This window comes from Stenella coeruleoalba (genome assembly GCF_951394435.1).
Source record: "Stenella coeruleoalba genome assembly, chromosome: 11".
In the NCBI taxonomy this organism is placed as follows: domain Eukaryota; kingdom Metazoa; phylum Chordata; class Mammalia; order Artiodactyla; family Delphinidae; genus Stenella; species Stenella coeruleoalba.
In genome coordinates, this window is record NC_137157.1 from 30,950,708 (window position 1) to 30,972,960 (window position 22,253).

Genomic DNA, 22,253 nt, shown 5'->3' on the forward strand with positions numbered 1-22,253 from the left:
TTGTATGGAAACACAAAAGACCCTGAATAGCCAAAGCAATCTTGAGAACGAAAGAAGGAACTGGAGGAATCAGGCTCCCAGACTTCAGACTATACTACAAAGCTACAGTTATCAAGACGGTATGGTACTGGCACAAAAACAGAAATATAGATCAATGGAACAGGATAGAAAGCCCAGAGATAAACCCACGCACATATGGTCACCTTATCTTTGACAAAGGAGGCAGAAATGTACAGTGGAGAAAGGACAGCCTCTTCAATAAGTGGTGCTGGGAAAACTGGACAGCTACATGTAAAAGTATGAAATTAGATCACTCCCTAACACCATACACAAAAATAAGCTCAAAATGGATTAAAGACCTAAATGTAAGGCCAGAAACTATCAAACTCTTAGAGGAAAACATAGGCAGAACACTCTATGACATAAATCACAGCAAGGTCCTTTTTGACCCACCTCCTAGAGAAATGGAAATAAAAACAAGAGTAAACAAATGGGACCTAATGAAACTTAAAAGCTTTTGCACAGCAAAGGAAACCATAAAGAAGACCAAAAGACAACCCTCAGAATGGGAGAAAATATTTGCAAATGAAGCAACTGACAAAGGATTGATCTCCAAAATTTAAAAGCCGCTCATGCAGCTTAATAACAAAAAAACAAACAACCCAATCCAAAAATGGGCAGAAGACCTAAATAGACATTTCTCCAAAGAAGATATACAGAGTGCCAACAAACACATGAAAGAATGCTCAACATCACTAATCATGAGAGAAATGCAAATCAAAACTACAATGAGATATCATCTCACACCAGTCAGAATGGCCATCATCAAAAAATCTAGAAACAATAAATGCTGGAGAGGGTGTGGAGAAAAGGGAACCCTCTTACACTGTTGGTGGGAATGTAAATTGATACAGCCACTGTGGAGAACAGTATGGAGGTTCCTTAAAAAGCTACAAATAGAACTACCATATGACCCAGCAATCCCACTACTGGGCATATACCCTGAGAAAACCATAATTCAAAAAGAGTCATGTACCAAAATGTTCATTGCAGCTCTATTTACAATAGCCCAGAGATGGAAACAACCTAAGTGTCCATCATCAGATGAATGGATAAAGAAGATGTGGCACATATATACAATGGAATATTACTCAGCCATAAAAAGAGACGAAATTGAGCTATTTGTAATGAGGTGGATGGACCTAGAGTCTGTCATACAGAGTGAAGTAAGTCAGAAAGAGAGAGACAAATACCGTATGCTAACACATATATATGGAATTTAAAAAAAAAAAGTCATGAAAAACCTAGGGGTGAAACAGGAATAAAGACACAGACTTACTAGAGAGTGGACTTGAGGCTATGGGCAGGGGGAAGGGTAAACGGTGACAAAGCGATAAAGAGGCATGGACATATACACACTACCGAACGTGAGGTAGATAGCTAGTGGGAAGCAGCCGCATAGCACAGGGAGATCAGCTCGGTGCTTTGTGACCGCCTGGAGGGGTGGGATAGGGAGGGTGGGAGGGAGGGAGACGCAAGCGGGAAGAGATATGGGAATATATGTATATGTATAACTGATTCATTTTGTTGTGAAGCTGAAACTAACATACCATTGTGAAACAATTATACTCCAATAAAGATGTTTTAAAAAAAAAGTCTACTTGGAATATTAAAGGTTTTTTTTCTGAAAAAGTTACTTTAATAAAGAATAATAAATTTAAAACTTATTTATATAATGCCATTTGAAATACTCATTTCCAATGAAATTAGTCTGTCTAATTATATGTTCCTGCATCTCAGACAATGAAAACATTGCTACAGGAGACTCTCTAAAAGTTCAAGTAACCTGAAATATAATTAACTTAGCTTTTTGAATATTATCATCCTCTGTGAACTTCAATACTGATAGCCTGTGTTACAGTCTTTGCTGATTTGACTTTGTTTTTCCTCTTAGAGCCATTTTGATGCCAGGGGTGCTAACCAATAGTGAAAAATGCTTCTGATGAATTTTTCTCAGATATAATCTGGAAGAGAATGTGTCATAGTATTACCAAATAAATATTTGGGGGGTTTTTTGGGCAATAAAATTTTCATGACACCATTAAAAAACTCAGAATTTTAATAATTAAGGAATAGCAAATTCACTTAGTGTTTTTGTATATTTTCATTTAGCATTCTGGTATCTGCTGTCTTCTTGGTCCATATTTGTGTATCTTTTTTTCACCAACTATATTTGAAGTATCTTGATGGTAAGGAGTAGAGTATTCTTCATCACAGCTGCTAGTGTGAGATGTACCTAGTAAGTTGATGTGGCCCTCACAGAGATAGAAACAAAGCTCTTAGAAGTCCCTTTGTTCACTAGTATGTTAAAACTGAGGTATATTTAAAAATTGCAGTCCCCTCAGTGTGTCCCTATGTCTCACAATAAACCTCACATAGATATTTGTTGAGTGATCATAAGCCAATGCAGATTTTTAGATTTTTCTCCATGTAATAAAGGGAAGACTGATTGGCTTCACCTCTGCCATGTGATTGGTCCTTTTGAGGGGCAATTGGTTTCTCTCTGTTTCTTGCATCCTCAGTTCTTCTTCCCTTCCTGTCCTCAACCAATGGGTCACTAAGTTCTGTCTTTTGTACCTCTTAAACATCTCATAGGGCATGACCCCTCTCTCATGACCTACACCCTCCGTTCATGGTGAAGCCCACTGTGAGTACAGAGCCCTGGGCAAATGGTTCTCTCACTGCCTTGGATGGGGAGTACTTCCATCTGCCCACCTCCATGATAGGTCCTGGTGCATTATTGATGTTTAATAAGCACCTGAGTAATGTTTGCACTTTTATGAAAAGTAAGATACTAGCTTCAAACCATAGCAACACGTATTTATTGAACATTCATGCTGGGTGGAGCTCTGGGCAAGATGCTATGGAGACTATGAGGAAGTCTAAGATGCTAGAGAGTCTTAAAACGTAAATGATGAAGCAAGTAACAATAAAATAGAGTTACCTAATAACCAGACATACAAAAATCCAAGCAATGCCACAAGGTGGTGTATTATTAATTACTAAATTTGTTATATGGGACACGAGTGCTAACAGTTCGGAGGACAATCTGGCTTTCAGTGATTTACAAAAACTACATAGAGGAAGAGAGATTGGAGCCTGGTATTGGGAGACAGTTAACTTTGTATAAGTGGAAATATCCAAGGCAAAAAAGAAGAAGCAGAGAAGGAGCAGAGTGGGGAGAAAGTAGTCCGATCTCCTAGAGCTGGGTCTTCCTGCAAAGTAGTGTTCTTCCTTTTTTCAAAGGTATGGATACTTTTAAAAATTTGATAAATACTTTGAATTCCCCTCCAAAAAAATGACCATATAAAAATGAAAAAGTTTATATACATTTTTAGGGATTTACATACATGTAGCCTAACCATGGATACCAGGAGGGGTTCCAGCGCAGTTCATAAATCCCTCCACTTAAGAACCACATTTCCAGCGAGATTAATGGAAGACAGATTTGGGGTGTGCAGTTTTTAAAGGCCCTTTGATAACAACCTAAATAAAAGTAGGGGGAAAAAGTGGAAAGCTATTCAATTTTGATTGAGAAATTGCTTTTTCCCCTTTGCTCTTTTTATCTACATAACAGGGACAATAATTCAACTTTCTAAATTGTTGAGATAATTAGTGGGGATAAGATGTGGAAAGTACACTACACAGCATGCATGTATTTATTTCACAGGGAGGGAAAAAGTCTGAAGAGTTTTGATTAGTGAATAATACCAGTTAATGGGGATTGTAGAAGAGAAACGTGGCAGCATGAACGACAGAATGCAAGGAGAAGAAGCTGTAACTGCTGAGAGCAGAAGAGGAGGAGATACTGACGTACAGACACAGATGATTAGGCCATAAACAGCACTCTCAGTATGGGTTAGAGCAAGAGTTTTTTATAGAGAAGAAATGGCGCATGAGGAGGAGTTAGCATTTAAAACTACTCCTTCCTTTGAGGTCACTTTTCACAGGAACTTACTCCCACTTAGTAATTTAGAAATGTGTGATTGCATTCATCATAAATGTTCACTTAAAATATTCAAGAAGTAACTGTGACTGCAGTGGGTAGACTGCACGATAGATTTGTTGCGGTAATAGAAACCTCTCTTGGAGAGTTTCACAGTAGATTATGTAGAAAGGGGAGTTAGGATGACATTCCCAAGAGTAATGCCATATGTTTGATTTCTATGTGGAGCAACTGGCTTCATTCTGTTCCTCTCCCTTATGGCTCATAGGGGAGGTGGGTCCCAATTGGTCTACAGATCCTGCACAACAGATGGAAATATCTTCTCCCCGTTTCCACTATACTTAATTCAGACCTTTATCTTTCTACATGACTATTCCATCAGCTTCTTAAAGGGACTCTCTGCCTCTAGGACTTTCTTCATTTAATGTATCCTTTGCAGTACAGCCATTGTGCTCTTTCTAAAATGCAAGTTTCATATTTCTTTCCTGCTAACTCTTCACTAACTCCTCAAGTCCTGCAGGATCTATTTCAGAGTCTTTAGCATGGCTTATAATTACCTTCGACCTACATCCCCAGACTTATCTCCAATCATTTCCAGCCACACCCTCAATCTCTACAAATTCGGCTCTTCTGGAGGCTGACATCTCTGCTGAGAGGCCATTGCTCTTTTTCTTTGCATATAAGATTTTCACTCAGTCTACATTAAACTTAATTAGTTTATAATATGTGAACATAGGTTAATCATGCAAACCATACTACAAGTTTGTTCCTGCTTTGCCCCTCATGGAAAACTCCAGGGACCACGAGATTCAACTATTAGTATTTCTGGTGCTCCTCTTTCCTTATTTATCTATTTAGCTAGCTAGCGAGGTATCTCTTTTCTGATTTTAAAAATGTAGATATTGTCTCGAAGTACTACCGTCGAAAGTTAGAAATTAGCTCCCTTGACCGTCCTTTCTCCAATGTTGGTTTACCCTCTGTATTGGGTACTGGTCTTATTTGATTCCTCAGTTTCCCCTGGTGCTTTTCACCTCCCAGATTTTGGTGCTGCTCCCAGGAGATAACCAGTCATTTGCCCTGGGAAACTTGGGCCCTTTCTCTCGGCTACCAGCAGCACAGCTGGGCCAATTAACTAATGCCCGACATTTCTAGCTCTTATTACCACATATGGACTTAGATGAAGCTCCAATTCTCAGAATATGAGATTCAGTATCCCTAGCGGCTGCTGGAGGGGCCAGATTACCCAACTCAGAAATGAAGGAGAATAATATCTGTGGGTGAATTTTGACCAATGAGAAGACAGCACATAACATATGGCCTTTACACTTTCCCATTCTTATTGCTTTGCGTTATTTATTTCTGTCTCTCACTGACCTGGATTTGTACCTCCCCAATAAAGCCTCAGCATCTTTATCCCTTTATCAGACCCTATTTTTCTAGAGTGCTTAAGGCTAAGATACTTTCCCTCTCCAGTGTATGTGTGACAATTTTTAGTTAATTCAATAAACAGAATTTAAATGATCGTGACTACAAATGCTACATATCCCAGCAAAACTGGTAAGAATGATTTTGGGCTTCCCTGGTGGCGCAGTGGTTGAGAGTCCGCCTGCTGATGCAGGGGACACGGGTTCGTGCCCTGGTCCGGGAGGATCCCATGTGCTGCGGAGCGGCTGGGCCCGTGAGCCATGGCTGCTGGGCCTGCGCGTCTGGAGCCTGTGCTCCGCGGCGGGAGAGGCCACAACAGTGAGAGGCCCGCGTACCACAAAAAAAAAAAAAAAAAAAACTGGTAAGAATGATTTTATCTTTTTTTCCCCCCTAAAGATTTTTGATTTTCCTGGAGTTTAAAATTGCATGGATTTGTTTTTGCTTCTGTTCACTTAATTTCCTATGCCAAAATAGAAATCTTCTCAAAGTATGAAAAGTTCCCTTAATATGAGAAAAAAATGTTAGGTAATCTAACAATTCTCTTTTTGCCTTTTAGATGCCTACTGCAACCCTGTGTTCTCTTGTTCCAATATGAACCGGTTGTCACTTAGACCTGATATTCAACACTATTCTCTAAATTCTCTTTGTGTGCTTCCTATTTATATTCTCCATTTCCTGGAACCAATTCCTTCCTTTTCCTTGGTGTACAACCTCATGTTGGTAAAGCACATTCTCCAGTAGCTTCCTGAGAAAAGATACAGGGAATGTAATTTAGTTTAAAACCTTAAACGCCTGAGAAGCCCTTTATTTAACCTTCATGTTTAAATGATAATTTATTTAGACATGAAATTTTTGATTGGAAATAAAATTTTATCAGAATTTTAAAAGCATTCCACCTTTTTTCTAGTATATTGCATTGCTTCTGAGAAGATTAATGGCAATATTATTCCCAGTTCTTTGTACAGATCTTCTTGAATTACAGTGGAGTCACATCATGATGTACATTGAAAATATCCTCAGAAATGCATTTAATACACCTAACCTACCAAACATCACAGCTTAGCCTAGCCTACCTTAAACATACGCAGAATACTTACATTAGCTTATGGTTAGGAAACATCATCTGACACAAAGCCTATTTTATAACAAAGTGAATATCATGTAACTTATTGAAAACTATACTGAAAGTGACAAACAGAATATTTGTATGGGTAGAGTATGGTTATAAGTGTATCGGTTGTTTACCTTGATGATCAAGTGGCTGACTGGGAGCTGTGGCTCACTGCCATTGCCCAGCATCAGGAGAGAGGATTGTACCACACATCACTAGTCCAGGAAAAGATCAAAATTCAAAATTTGAAGTATGATTTTTACTGAATATGTATTGCTTTTGCACCATTGTAATGTCAAAAATTTACATCATAATAAGACAGGGACAGTCTGTATACAACCAGTTATTTTCTCACAGGAAGTTTTAATATCTTTTTCTGAATCCCTAACATTTTGGAATTCATAATGTATCTTGGTGTGGTTCTTATTTTATTTATCAGCAAGATACCAATTGTATCAAGGTGTCAATTATAAATTGGGGTTCTTAAGTTCTAAGAAATTTTCTTGAATTATTTCTTTGATCATTTCATGCCCCCTATTTTCTTCATTATTTTATCCATCAATAAACATCATTATGCTTGTGAGTTCTTCTAAGTTTGGGGGATATAGCAGTGTACACAATGACCAAAAATCCTGCCCTCAGGGAGTAGACCTACTAATGACAGAGACAGATAAATAAAATAAAAAGTATGTTAGGTAGTGATAAATGCTAAGAAAAAGAATTATGCCAGGATGGGAGCTATGATTTGGGGGGTGTGTGTGTGTGTGTGTGTGTGTGTGTGTGTGTGTGTGTAAGAGAGATAGAGAGATAGAGAGATTTTTAATTTTAGATGTAGTGGCCAGAAAAGGCTTTACTGAGAGTGAGCTTTGAGGTCTGAGTAAAGACTAAAGGAAGTAAGAAAATTAACCAGGTAGATCTCTGCCGGGAAAGCCTTTCAGGTAGAAGAAATATCGAGTTCAAGGTTCAGATGCATTTAAGGAACAGCGAGAAAGCCAGGGTGACTATAGCGAGGGAAACAAATAAGAAAGTGGGAGGGGATGATGTTAAAGGCAATTGGGGCTCGGATTATGTCAAAACCTTGTGGGTAGGAAGAGGGCCATTGGAGGGTTTTGAGCAGAGGAGTAACATGATCTGAGGTACGTCTTCACACGATCACTTTGATTGGCATATTGAGATAATCAGAAGGAGAGCAAGGGTAGAAGCGAGAGTACCATTCAGGAAGCTGACGCAACAAATCAGGAGAGAAGTAATAGTAGCTTCTACTGGAATAGGGGCAGTGAAGATATGAGATGTGGTTGCCTTCTTTATATGTTTTGCAGGTAGAGGTGTTATGATTTGCTGACAGACCATATCTGAGGTGTGAGATAAAAAGGAAGGAAGATGACTCAGAGTTTTGGCATGAGCCTAACAAAAGAAGTTGCCAAGAACTGTAAAGGGGAAAAGTACAGGAGGAGAAGTTGGATTTTATCTTTGTTTTTTGGGAGAAAGAGGAGAGTGTAAGTTAGAAGTTTGGACTGAGCATTGGAAGTATGAGATGCCTGTTACACATCCAAGTCGAGATGTAAACCGGCAGTTTGACATTTAGGTCTGCATGTTGAGGTGAGGTCTGTGGGCTAGAGATACAGATGTGGAAGCCAGCAGCATCTAGATGGTCCGTGTGACCATGAGACTGGACAAGGTAGCCTAGGGGGTGAGTGTAGATTATAAAGAAAACAGATATAAGGACTGAGTCTGGAGACACTGCCCATATTTAGCAATCAGGGAGATAAGTGAAAAATAGCAGGAGAGACTAAGAAGAAGTGACAAGAAATGTTGGAGGAAAAGCAGGTGTATGTGGAGTTCCACAAGCCAAGCAGACAGTTTTCCAAGGAGGGAATGCTCTCTTGTCATCTGCTGCTGAGAAGGAAGTACTATGAGGGCTGGTGATCTTGTTAAGAACTGTCTTAGTCAGTGGTTGCAGTGAAATGAGATCGGAGTGGCTTAAGATAGAGGAGAAGGAAATGATAGTACAGGAGTCCCACACTTTTTGAAAGTTTCACTTTATGCCACCTTGCTTTTATGAAAGACATACATTAGTACCTGTTTTCACTAGTGGAAAGAAATCAGAAGGGAGTTTTTGCTTTTACCAGAAAAAAGGTGAAAAGTAAAAATAGCGCTCAGCGTCTGTTTTGCAGTGAGCCGTTATAGAGGCAGCTCACCCCAAGCAGCCAGTGGCACCGCCAAGCTCCTTCCCAGAAGCTAACTCAGTATCTCAGCACCAAGCCACCATAGCCTTGACCTGGGTCTGTGAGCATCTGTGCTATATCTCGATTTATTTTGTGCATCAGTTAGCAAGACACAGCCTAAGGTAATTGCTTCTTCGTTTTACACAATTTTGACTTACAAAAGCCTTGGTAGGAACGCTCTACTTTAAGGAGTTTTGCTTAAAAGGAAAGAGGAAACATAAGTTGGTAGCTGGAGCTCTATCCTGTATTTTGGAAACTCATTCAGATGTTGAATATTCTTGATTCTCTTATTTTCTTTCTTTTCTTTTCCATTTTCCAGTTCTTCATCTTCCTGTTCTACCTGTTGGGAGAGTCTTTGATTTTGTCTTAAAACTCTTCTGTTGATTTCTTTCTGCTATCATTTCAATTTCAAGAGCTCTTTATTTTCTGATTGTTCATTTTTCATATGAATTGTGAGCTCTGTTTATCCTTGTTCTTAATTTATCATAATTCTGTTGAAGTCTATAAAATTAATATATATATATTTACTAATAATGAAGTTCAATTTAGTCTAGTTAGCTTTCCTTTCTCTTTTTTTAAATTAAAGGGTATTTATTTATTTCTTTAATAAAGTTATTTATTTTATTTATTTATTTTTGGCTGCATTGGGTCTTTGTTGCTGGGCACGGGTTTTCTCTAGTTGCGCTGAGTGGGGGCTACTCTTCATTGCGGAGCACAGGCTCTAGGTGTACAGGCTTCAGTAGTTGTGGCTCGCAGGTTCTAGAGCACAGGCTCAGTAGTTGTGGCGCATGGGCTTAGTTGCTCCGTGGCGTGTGGGATCTTCCCGGACCAGGGCTTGAACCTATGTCCACCGCATTGGCAGGCGGATTCTTAACCACTGCGCCACCAGGGAAGTCCTTAAAGGGTATTTAGAATACAAAAAGATAAAAAGGATAATACAACAAAATCCTTGTGCTTAAAGTATGTATTTTTTTAGTTTCCCAGTTTTGTTTCATAAATATATTCTCATTCCATTTTCCTAAATTTATTTATTAAAGTTTTTTTTCCCTGAAGTTTTTTTTCCTGCTCACTGCATTGACCTCTATTTCTTCTAAGTCCAACCCAGTCTCCCACATTTCTTCTGTTTGCTTTGTTCTGTTTTTCATGTTAGAAGTTTTCCTCAAATACTTGGAGATCCCTGACTGGGCATGTGCAGTTAAGAGTGGGGTCCTAGAAGCTCATTAGAAGCTTGGTGTGCCAAGGCAGCACTGGCCTTCCTTAGGCTGGAACCCAGCTCTTCCCTGTAGACCTCCAGTGTCAATAACCATAGATCTCCTCTCTTAGACCATTCTGTTTTCTGCCAGAAGAATCTTCCAGTTTCCTGCCTCAGATGGGTAATTCCAGACTTGGGAAAGGGGCTCAAAAGCCTCATTAACTATCCAGTATGTAGGTTTTCACTTAATCTCCCATTTCCCATATGGTACCTTGTCCTTGCTGTGCTTGGGGTGTGAGTTAAGAGCCAATCAGGTTCAACTTTTTCTGGGAGTAAACTTCCTGTCTTCTGCTCGGAGTTGAGAAGGGATAGTTCACTGGCTGTACAGCCTGGTAAAATGGGTAGGAGGGGTCTAAAAGCTCCATATGGATTTCTTTTTTCATTTTTAAAAATTTGGTTTTCCTCCATATATATTTTAATACAATTTTTAAAGATTGCACTCCGTTTACAGTTATTATAAAATATTAGCTATATTCTCCATGTGACCTATCTGACACCCAATAGTTTGTACCTCCCTAAGTATTTAACCAGTCCTGTTCTCAGCTGCAGTCTGTACATCGGCTCCTAGAGGTGCCCAGTAGTCCCAGTGTCTGAGCCTTTCCAGTGTTTTATGGAGCAAATCCTCTCACCTCACACTGGTGTGCCTCTGCTGTAGACAGTAGATTTCAGCCTTCTCTCTGCTCAGTCACTGGTCACCTCGGAAGCTTCCTTCTACCTCTCACCAATTCTCTTTGTTCTTTCGGTTTTAAATTTGGGGGTTAAATATTTACTTTATGTAATGTTAAAGGGGTTCTCAGTGGTGAGTATGCATGTTCAATAAATGTTCCATATTTACCTGTGATATCACTTACTAATTACTACATTACTCACCATTCAGATGTGACTTTCCCTGAAAAGATGTCCCCAGATTGAAAGCCAGCTCCTACTTGGAGCTCTGATACCATTCAGAGTAAGTCTGCTGTGCTATTTATTGCTTTGTTTTCTTTTTTTCTTTTTTTTTTTTTTTTTTGCGGTACGCGGGCCTCTCACTGTTGTGGCTTCTCCCGTTGCGGAGCACAGGCTCCAGACGCGCAGCCTCAGTGATCATGGCTCACAGGCCCAGCCGCTCCACAGCATGTGGGATCCTCCCGGACCGGGGCACGAACCCGTGTCCCCTGCATTGACAGGCAGACTCTCAACCACTGCGCCACCAGGGAAGCCCTATTGCTTTGTTTTCTTATTGGACTATATATGCTCTAGGAAGGCAAGGGCAATGATTTACTCATCCTTGAACTTCCAAAGTCCAGCACAGTGTTGAATAAATGAAAATTTGCAAAATTTACCCAGTTAGTCTTCTTGCAAATATCTGGTGTGGGTAACAAGGGCAACATGGTACAAGATTTTTATCACAGAAAAATGGCTTTATTGCTAGATACCTTTGTGAGGGTAAGCAAGTTATTATTATTTTTTTTACATCTTCATTGGAGTAAAATTGCTTTACAATGGTGTATTAGTTTCTGCTTTATAACAACGTGAATCAGTTATACATATACATATATTCCCATATCTCCTACCTCTTGTGTCTCCCTCCCTCCAATCCTCTCTATCCCACCCCTCTAGGTGGTCACAAAGCACAGAGCTGATCTCCCTGTGCTATGCGGCTGCTTCCCACTAGCTATCTATTTTACGTTTGTTAGTGTATATATGTCCATGCCATTCTCTCACTTTGTCACAGCTTACCCTTCCCCCTCCCCATATCCTCAAGTCCATTCTCTAGTAGGTCTGTGTCTTTATTCCCATCTTACCCCTAGGTTCTTCATGACATTTTTTTTTTCTTAGATTCCATATATATGTGTTAGGATACGGTATTTGTCTTTCTCTTTCTGACTTACTTCACTCTGTATGACAGACTCTAGGTCCATCCACCTCCCTACAAATGACTCAATTTTGTTTCTTTTTATGGCTGAGTAATATTCCATTGTATATATGTGCCACATCTTTATCCATTCATCTGATGACGGACACTTAGGTTGTTTCCATCTCCTGCCTGTTGTAAATAGAGCTGCAAGTTATTTACCCTCTTTTGGCTTCATTTTCTCAGACTCATGAGAGTAATGACTAGTACTTAGGCTTTATGGGGAAGAACTGAATGCTTTAATATATGTTAAGCACTTAGCAAAGTGACTGGTTCATTTTAAGCACTCATTTCACTATTATTATTTTAATTAAAAAATAAACCTGGGGTACATTTTTAGAGAGGGTGCAAGGTTTTTCTTGCTTTTTTCCCAATGGACTTGTTGTAACCTATGAATGTTTTTGATAAAATATTGAATTAGGCCAGGGGAGGGAAGGGCCTATGTTTGAAGCCCTGTGAATAGGAATCCTGCCTGGGGGTTCAGTCTGGCCTCCAGAGTGAGCTATGCTTTCTCCATTCTCCCCCTAATTCTAGAGAGAAAAGGTTCTTTTCTTTCTCTTCCCATCTGAGGATTCTAAAGGGTTTCATTCTTCTTTCTTCTGGAGATCCATCTTAAAAGAACAGATATTTCCTCATTGTGATTTGGCTTTGCTTGTTTGGAAAAAAATTTAGAAGCAAAACCAGAAAGAATAATTTTTTTCTAGAAAGACATTGAATAAGTAAAGGTGTGGAATAAAGTGTTTTTAAGCTACATGAAGCATGGGATTTTAATTTTCTTTTAGCTCCTCAGATTTGAGAGGGAAGGAAGGGCAGAACTTGTGGCACTGACTAATATGGAAATATACATAATCCCTGGAGACTGAAAACTTGTAGAACTTTTTTAAGCACGATATTTGCTTTGTCACTTACAGCAAACTGGATCGGTGTTGGTGGCAAAGAATGGAAACTAACAGGAGTATTGAAATTGAGTAACATATTTATTCATTTAATTTTTGGTGGGGAGCAAGAACCCAGGAACACAGTGGTGAAAAAAATACACATGGTTCCTGCTATCATTTAACCTAGCGACTAATGGGGAAACAGTCTTTAATAAAACTAAATACAGTTGGCTCTCTGTATCCACAGGTTCTGCACCTGCAGATTCAACCAACTGCAGATCAAAAATATGAAAAAAAATTCCAGAAAGTTTTAAAAAGCAAAATGTGAATTTGTCACCTACCAGCAACTACTTACATAGTATTTACATTTTATTTACAACTGTTTACATAGCATTTACATTGTAATAGGTATTATAAGTAATCTCGAGATGATTTAAAGTATACTGGAGGATGTATGCAGATACTATGCCATTTATTATGAGACTTGTGCATCCTTGGATTTTGGTATCTCAGGAGATCCTGGAACCAATCCCCCATGGATACCAAGGGACAACTCTATGTAATTGTAGAGTATAGGACATTTGAGAGATATTCAGGAACTGAGGGGGAGAGGGTAATTTAAATTGACGTACAAGAAGACTTTTCTTATGAAAGGGTATTTAAACTGAGATATAATGGTTGGATAGAAGTCATCCATTCTGTTCCATTCTACGAGGGGAAGAATATTCCAGAACACTTTGGTCAGGAAATATTTCTTGAGTTTTGCAGCAATCGAGTTCTGTTGGGTTGGTGTTTGTTCCCAGGAGAGTACAGTAGATTATGAGGCTGTAGAAGTCAAAGAGGACCAGAAACATGTACAGCCTTAAGGAGCATATTAAGGACATTTTATGTTATTCTAAGGGCTATGAGGAGCCACTGAATGATCTTATTCAAGAAATAACCTATTTAAGTTTAATAAAAGATTATGTGGCTACCATGAGAAGTGTTTGGAGGGAGGTAAGAGTAGTCTTGAGGACAGGTAGGGGACTGATACAGTGGTCTTGCAGGCTAGGTTGTTAGCAGTGGAAATAGAGAAAAGTGGTTGCATTTGAGATTCATTTGTGGCGGAAATCAACAAGACTCCTTGACGGATTAGATGTGGGGAGGTCAGGAGAAGGAAGTGTTATAGATGACTTCTAGGTTTCAGGGGACAACTGAGAGGAACAGAGATTTGAGAAAAGCATCAGGAGAAGGGAAGAAACACAGCATAGTATAAGTGTTAAGAGAAGTTAATACATAATTAGGTTTTTTCCTGTTAACCAGCCCTTCAAGTTCTAGATCATATCTTGTTTTCATGAAAACATCTCTGATCACCTGAGGCAAAAATCAGCTGGCTCTCCCCTCTCATTTCTGCAGCATATTACTTATCTGAAGTTCGCACATGCAGCCCGTTTTCTTGCTTACCATGATAGATGATGCTTCTTTTTCCTACATCTAGATTTTCCACTCAGTGGCAGCTGACTTTTTCTTATACGCCTTTGAATTCCCAATATCATTAAGCAGAGTTTGGTACACAGCAAGTTCTCAATAAAGAATCTTTCACTACTTGATTGGAAATACTATCATTTTGAGAGAAAGTTTGAAAAGAACATGTTATAGGTAGTGATTTCCTCTCCCAAATTCTGTTCATAGAGGAAAAAAACCAGATCATATGTGTAATTTAATTTCTGTAATTTAATTGTCTTCATGAGGACAGCTTATAAAGAACTATAGAATAACTTATGGTGGCTATAATTTACTGTAGTAGACAGTTTTAATAAAGAGAGATGGAGAACATTCAATGCATTTGTTTCTAAGTCTCTGAATTCACTGCCCCTCACGTGAATTAGTGATGCTGGTTGCCTTTGCAAGAACATGGTGATGGTGAGGATGGGAGGGAGGGACTGAGATAGAACTTATGAAAATACATACACAATGTGTTTCCGGGGAAGATATGAAAAGTGCTGCAACCTCAGGGGCCAAAAACACCTCTCTAAAATGATGCCCATAATGGTACAACCCATACTCTCCACCTTCTATGCCACATGGTTAATGGTGAGAGTAGGACAGGGCACGCTAAACCTGTTGCTCTTTGACGGATTCTTTCTCTGACTGTTCCTTCATTTTGGACCACTCTCACAGTAGCCTCTTACAGCTTCATTCGCCCACCACTCTTTGGAAATGCTTAAGTGAGGGAGGGGGCAGGGGATCTTACTGCTGTCACTTATCTATCAGCTCCTGCTGCTATTATTAATCACAGTTAGCTCCTTGCTAATGTGAGCATCTATATAGAAATAAAAGACATTTGTTGAGCACCTAATGTATGGCAGGATTTGGGCTAGGCTGCTTTGAAGACACAGATATGAAAACAAACAAACAAAATCTATATTCCCGAGGAGCATGCAGTGTCAAAGTCAGGTGTATATATATACAGGCATATGACTTTTCACTGTGAAAACAGAGATTTTTTTTTTCCTAAGGGAGTCTTAAATAGCTTTGTTTAAGCTTTTAGAATCAGGAAGATCTGGATTAGCAGCTTGACTTCTCCATGTTATAACTATGAGATCTTGGGCAAGATAATTTCTCCAAGCCTTATTTGCATTAGTCTTAAAGAGAATGATACCTTCATTCCAGGGTTCTTGTAAGAACTGAATGAGATAATATATTCAAAGCTCCTAGTATACGTATTATACATGATAAGTGCTCAATAAATCATATGCCTATACATAAATACGGAGATCTATTCCACTTGTCCAACAAGTACTTGCATGTTCATTTATGGCTCCAATCTTTCCTTTAAAAGACAAAGTTGATGATAATGATCTGTTTCCTGGGGCTGAGTCAGACCAGTTGGCCCAAGGACCCACTGTTTCTTCATAGCCCATGAAGCATCCTTCCAGGGTTTAGCCTCCCACCCACTCCACCCTTCCCTCTCCCACCCGCCCTCACAGGACTTTCCCTTTCTCCTACTCCAAATGATTATGCAAGAGTCAGGTTGCTCTTGAGAATATATACTTATAAGAGCAAACTTGAGAATAAATACTTGGTTATTTCAAAGCGTGAAATGAGGCAACTTGTTTCTCACTTTATCCATGAGTCAGGAAAGGTATGAGCAATGACTTTCGATATCATCTTCTTTACTGATTTGAAATAAACCTGAGGAGTTGTTCACTGTTTCTTGGCTTCAGCTTCCTTGTTTGTAAAACAGATGATTGTGCAATGAGAATGTTGGGTTGCCTTAGGTGACTGGAGCTGTGTTATGGTGAAGAGCCACCGGGAAAGTGTTTGGTGGAAACATCACTGTCAGAGAAATCAAGACATCTGGACTCTTGACCTCTCCGACAGAGTGATTTTAGATTGAAGATTAAAGTGTGAGAAGAGGAAGAAAGAATAGATTCTTCCAAAATATCCTGACCCAATTCCATCTTATATTGGTGATGTTTTCTTTTCTCTCTTATTTGGTCTGAAGATGAGAAAGAAAGAGTAAAAGGATGACCTGAGAGAAGGAAGGGAAGAACGAATATCAGAATATCAGGGTGTCCATGCTGGGGGTGGAGTGGTCAGAGCAATCAGCGATGCCACCTAAGGACTGTTCTCATAGGGGCACCAAGGCACATTGTCCTCCTGGTTTGTCTCCAAGGAGGACAATTTTCCAAAGGGATAAACATTATGTTTAATGATTCACTACATCTATTGTGCAAGAGTTTAACTAACATATTCTCAAACAGACTTATGTTTTCCACTAGCATATTTTTTGGTGATGATTTTCATAAAGTAGTAATTTTATAAATTTCAAGGCAGGATAGAGAAGAATAATGGTCTCTGAGAGGAGACTGGACTGTCACTCCCACGACTCCCTTCTTCTCCATACATCCTTCCCACACAAATTTAGTATACATTGCTCAATGTAAGTATCTTAGATTTGAAAATAAGAATTAAGACTCTTCCTAGTACCTTCTTAGTCACTACCTCCAGGGGAGAGTACCGCCTTGACATGCCCAAAGGAGAAGAGCACGTACGTTATAGATGATTTCCTTACACTGGCCTCTTTTCCCATAAACAACAAACCACAGGGCTCTAATACCACTTACACTGTCTTTCCACTTATTTTAAAATAAGTGCTGACTTTTCGTTCCTATCACTGTGACAGGTTTAATATATTTTCTACCTGTAGAAACTAGAGAAAACTTTTCTGTCTATTAAAAACAAAGCCATCCATTCCGAGTTTAGCTTTTCTGTAAAATGCTACTCATCAGGCAACCCTCATGTGCATGGAGGAAAATAAAAGGGTGATGTGACAGAGAGTGATCATTTGGAGAAGGGAGGAAGGAGAAACTGTACATTCAACGTTCAGAGGAAACCTGTCTGTGTGGGGGAAGTAATCCTTGAGCTGAGAACAGAAGGGTAGCAACGACAGTCCAAACAATAAGGATCTCTAGTGATCGAGCACTTAATTAAATTCTAGTCATTTACATACATTAATTCCCTGTGTCCTGGGATTCCCGCTCCCAACTCCCCACTTTAAAAAGTCCCTGCTGTTGTGGTTAAGTCTTATGAAGAACTGGGGAAAACCATTTCCAAAGAAGGAATGGTAGGTAGAGAGTCTCTAAGCGGGCACAAAGCCAGGTATGTTGAAGAAGAGGAAGTCCAGAGTGGCTTGTGTGGAATGAGCGAGGGAGAAAAGGTCACAAGTGTGCGGAAGTGTGTTGGAGGCCACAGGAAAGAGTTTTGATTTTATTCTTGCCTTAGGACTTGTTATCCCATTCACTATTATATTTTACACATTTAAAGGTAAACTTGCTTCTAATTTGCGCTCACCTATGCAATGAACCTGAGCGTACCAGGTGAACAGACACAGGATAATTTTTTCTAAAAATATGCACAGTGTTTTATCCTCAATACTATACAGATAATCATTGAGTGTGACAGAACTTAGCTATCAAATATTTCCATTCCTTGAAACCTCCAAGTCTAAATAACTCACCAGATTTAATAATACCATCCACCATAGTCCAAACCAGGCCTATTGACCACTCTAGCAGATTGTTCCTATTAGCTGCATTTTCCTCTTAGGACTTCTGAGAAAGTATAAATATTTAACATCTTTGAGCAATTGTAGTTTGCTCTGATATTAAAAATGCAGTAGCAATGGAAAAAACATCTGTCTAACAGAATACAGACTTAGATCTAGATAAATAAAGTTTTCTTGTCCGTAAACTTCTTTCAGGAAACCATGCCTATCTTCCACAACATTGTTTTAGCTTAGGTTTGTCTTTTTAATACACTGAGTCATTGTTTGGTCATCAGAATTATCTCCCCTAGCATTTCATCTCCCTAGGAAATGGGCTCCAGGGTTTGATCTCTGTTAAGAAGTAATGGACACTTTGTAAGCAAGGACAAAGCTCTTTGTTGGTACAAAGGAAGTTAGCATCCTAAAATACCACAATGGGTAGAAATGACAGAATGACTTTTCTACTCCTGTGTAGAATTAGAGACTGAGTTCTCTCAGGATGATGGAGCAGATATTTTGGAAGTTCCAAATGTTATGAAAATCTTTCCTACAGAAAAAAACTAAAGTAAAAATTAAAAATAGGGAGTAACTTGCAACTAGAGATTATTGTACTAAGTGAAGTAAGTCAGAAAGAGAAAGACAAATATCATATGATATCGCTTATACATGGACTCTAAAATACGACACAAATGAACCTATCTGTGAAACAGAAACAGACTCACAGATATAAAGAACAGACTGGTGGCTGCCAAGGGGGAAGGGGTTGGGGGAGGGATGGAATGGGAGGTTGGGGTTAGCAGATGTAAGCTTTTATATATAGAATGGATAAACAAGGTCCTACTGTGTAGCACAAAGAACTATATTCAATATCCTATGATAAACCATAATGGAAAAGAATATTAGAAAAGAATGTATAATGTAAAACGGAATCACTTTGCTGTACAGCAGAAATTAACACAATATTGTAAATCAACTACACTTCAAAAAATATTGATTATAAAAAAAATAGAGAGTAACTTAATACTTAAGGTATTAAGAACACATGAAAAAAAATGACCTATGAAGTTGGTGAGGATTGTTTTAGGGGAGTTACTAAGGAAAAGGACAGAAGAACTTAAATTCAGATGTAAGTATCAATACTAAATGTTTATCATTTGAGTCCAGAAATGGATGGGAGTGAGTAAAAGGGGATGTTCCTTCAGTAGGTTGATGTTTTTGGCAAAAGGACAACCAATGTTGCAAGAAGGGAAACAGTCTCAAGATGAAAATCTCTTACAGGTTGGCATTTGCCCAAAACTGTAATGTTGACAGGGCAATGTAGGCACACCCCAAAACACCCTGGTTAAATTACAGGTGTTGTGCAAAAGCAAGTGGGAAGAGCAAATATTTTATAACTAGTAAGCAGATTCTGGCAGTTGCCTTACATATGATGTGTATAGTGTGTGATATTATAAACTCTTAGGACACAAGGTAATTGCTTTATATTTCTGTTGTAAAATAGAGCTGTGCTCTAAGAACCATACACTATTTGATATGGAAAAGACGTCTCAGATCATCTCTTCTAATGGATATTTTTTTTTTAGCAGAAAGAATTCCTTTTAAATAAAATCTTAAATGGAACTCTACTATATAAAAACAGATGGTATTTTATTAGTAAAAATTACTTTATAAGTTCAAACCGAACATGTTTACTCTTTATATAGTGAATAAATGAAACTCATGGAGTTGTTTTGATTAATACAAACACTTGGAATCACAGCTACTGTGTGATACTTGTGATTTCATGTAATCCTTACCACCTCATTTATCTTAGTATTTTTATATGTTTGCACGCTATCAAAAAATCCTGATTTACACCAAAAAGTAGGTGCAAATGGGAGGTTTTTAGCAGCTCACCTTGTAATGTCAGGATATTCTTGTAGAAGAAGCCTTTATTCTGAGGCCCATTCGAAAATGAGTCAAACCGGAAGGAGGAGTTCATGTATTGGTGTTTCCAATGTGTTAACATCTGGCATATAACTCCTTGGAGTGTTTTAAATATTATGCTATTTTAAATGTTTCCAAAACCTTGAAAATGCAAACTGAGTCTATTATCTGTTGAACATTTTTCACAGAAGCTCTTCCACAGAAATCTAGTTTTTTAGTGGTGGTGTAATAACTATTTCAGGCTTCTCTAGAAGTGAAGTGTGTGCAATCCAGCAAAATAAACAAGCTTAACACTGTTAAATAAAATAATTTACATTCTAGCTGGGAAACGTCACAGTTGGGACTGAATTCTGGGTCACTTGACTTCTTTCCTGTTTGATTTTCATGAGGAATGAATTCAACACAATATGGTAATAGTTCACTTAACTGTCAGTTTTTTTCTTTTAGCACTTTATTAAAACACGCCTTGTGGGCTCTCATTCTATCTTTTAAACATGTGTTTCACCAGTTTCTTGTCTAAAGGAACTGAGCCATACATTTTTCTATAGCCACCAGCACAGTATGCACATCGTAGGATATTAATAACATATTGATTATACATTAAAAAAATGTATGAACTTATTCTCATGTAAACATCTTTTACTGATAATTTACTTGGTGTGAAGTACTCTGTTGATGCCTTCAACTGCATCATTTCAGTGTGTAGATGAGTTTACATCTTTGTTTAAATTTCATGAAAAAATTTTAATTAAAGGGATGTATATTGACTATATACTATGTCCCCAGCACTGGTATAATTCCATGGATACAATGGTAAGTCTTTTGTGTGACTATTTCACATATTATAAATACAGGCAGCTATTCAGTAGAAACCATCATGTCAAAATGGGTAGCCATCATTGCTGAGTTTGTCATTAAATTGGGCTTTTAATTGGGATGGTTGGCATTTTCTCCTTCTTTCACTTGGAACGGTAGTATTCTAAAACTAAAATATTGTTAGGTCTGCTTTTATGTTGTGGGGAGATTAAAATTCCTTCTTCAGAAATAGCCTGGCTTTGCTTAACAATATTTCATATCCTATTCCTCTATGCAAGAGTTATTACGTCCAAGTAAAAGACTTGTTTAGCTCTTTCATTTTTGTAACAAGATTTTAATCTTTTTTCCTAAAGTGTTAGATTGAACACTTATATTGAACACCTATAAAAAATTGATGTTTTATAGATCAAAAAGATCGAAAATTAGTGGTTTCATATGGTTCTGCCTAGTGTATGAATCCAACTCAAATCAACAATTTGTTTTCAAACTCTTATCAAAAGTTCCATGGATAAAAGTGATAATAATGGAGATTTCATTTAAAGCAGAGGTCAATAAACTTTTTATGATAGTAAATATTTTAGGCTCTGTGGGCCGTACCATCTGTAGCAACTACTCAACTCTGTTGTAGCATTAAAGCAGCCACAGACACTAAGAAAATGAATGGCCATGTCTGTGTTCCAATAAAACTTTATTTACAAGAATAGTCAATGGGCTGAATTTAGCCTTGGACCCATAGTTTGCTCACCTCTGGCCTGAAGGATAGAGAAATATTTCCTTGAACCACATTGTCTTTGTATGAATTTTTAATGAATTGCCTTTGCCATTACCTTGTGAATACCTTGTTGTGTTTAGCTCTGGGCTTTCACGGGGGCAGAAGTTGAGAAATAACCTCATGAAATTTTTTTATTACATTTGCTCTGGGGATGCTACACAGGAATATTATTCATATGATTAATCAGTATTCTATTTAAAGTATTTCTTCCAGAGCTAATATCTAGGTAATGATTTGTTTCTTTTCCCGCCTAGTTGATTTTTGTGATAATTAAAACTATAACTTGACTGTGTCCTTTTTTTTGCTTTTGCTACTGAGAATATCAACACCAAATCTGAGCTTCAACTACAGCAACTATGTTGCTGTGACTTATGTTCTCTAGAGCAGGGGTCCCCAACCCCCGGGTCACAGACCAGTACCTGTTAGGTTCCGGGCCACACAGCCCGGCTCCTAGGTACCATTGGTGGCCACTGTCTGGACACCTCCTCTCTACTATCACTCCTACTCATTAACTGAGTCCTTGATTACTTCCTTACTATAGAAGGAAATCTTGAGAGTATCAATTATCTGTTGCTATGAGTTACCTAATCAGTGGCTTGAAACAATAAACATTTATTTAACTCTTGAGTTCATGGGCCAGTCATTTAATACGGATAATTATTCTGGTCTCTGTTAAATGTGCTCACCTCTGTCAGTTGGTTGGCTATTAGCTGGGGCTGATTGGGCATCTGGACCACTTTCATTTTCTAGCAGGCTATCCTAGGTCTGTTTTCATTGTATGGAAAAAGTATAGAAAGTAAGTGGAACTTCACAAGAATTTTGGTGGCTGGGATAGTTCTAACCTGGCAGTGAGGCCTTTGTATGGTTGATAAACAATTGTCTACTTTTTAAGGGGACCCTTTAGTGTGATCATTAAAAG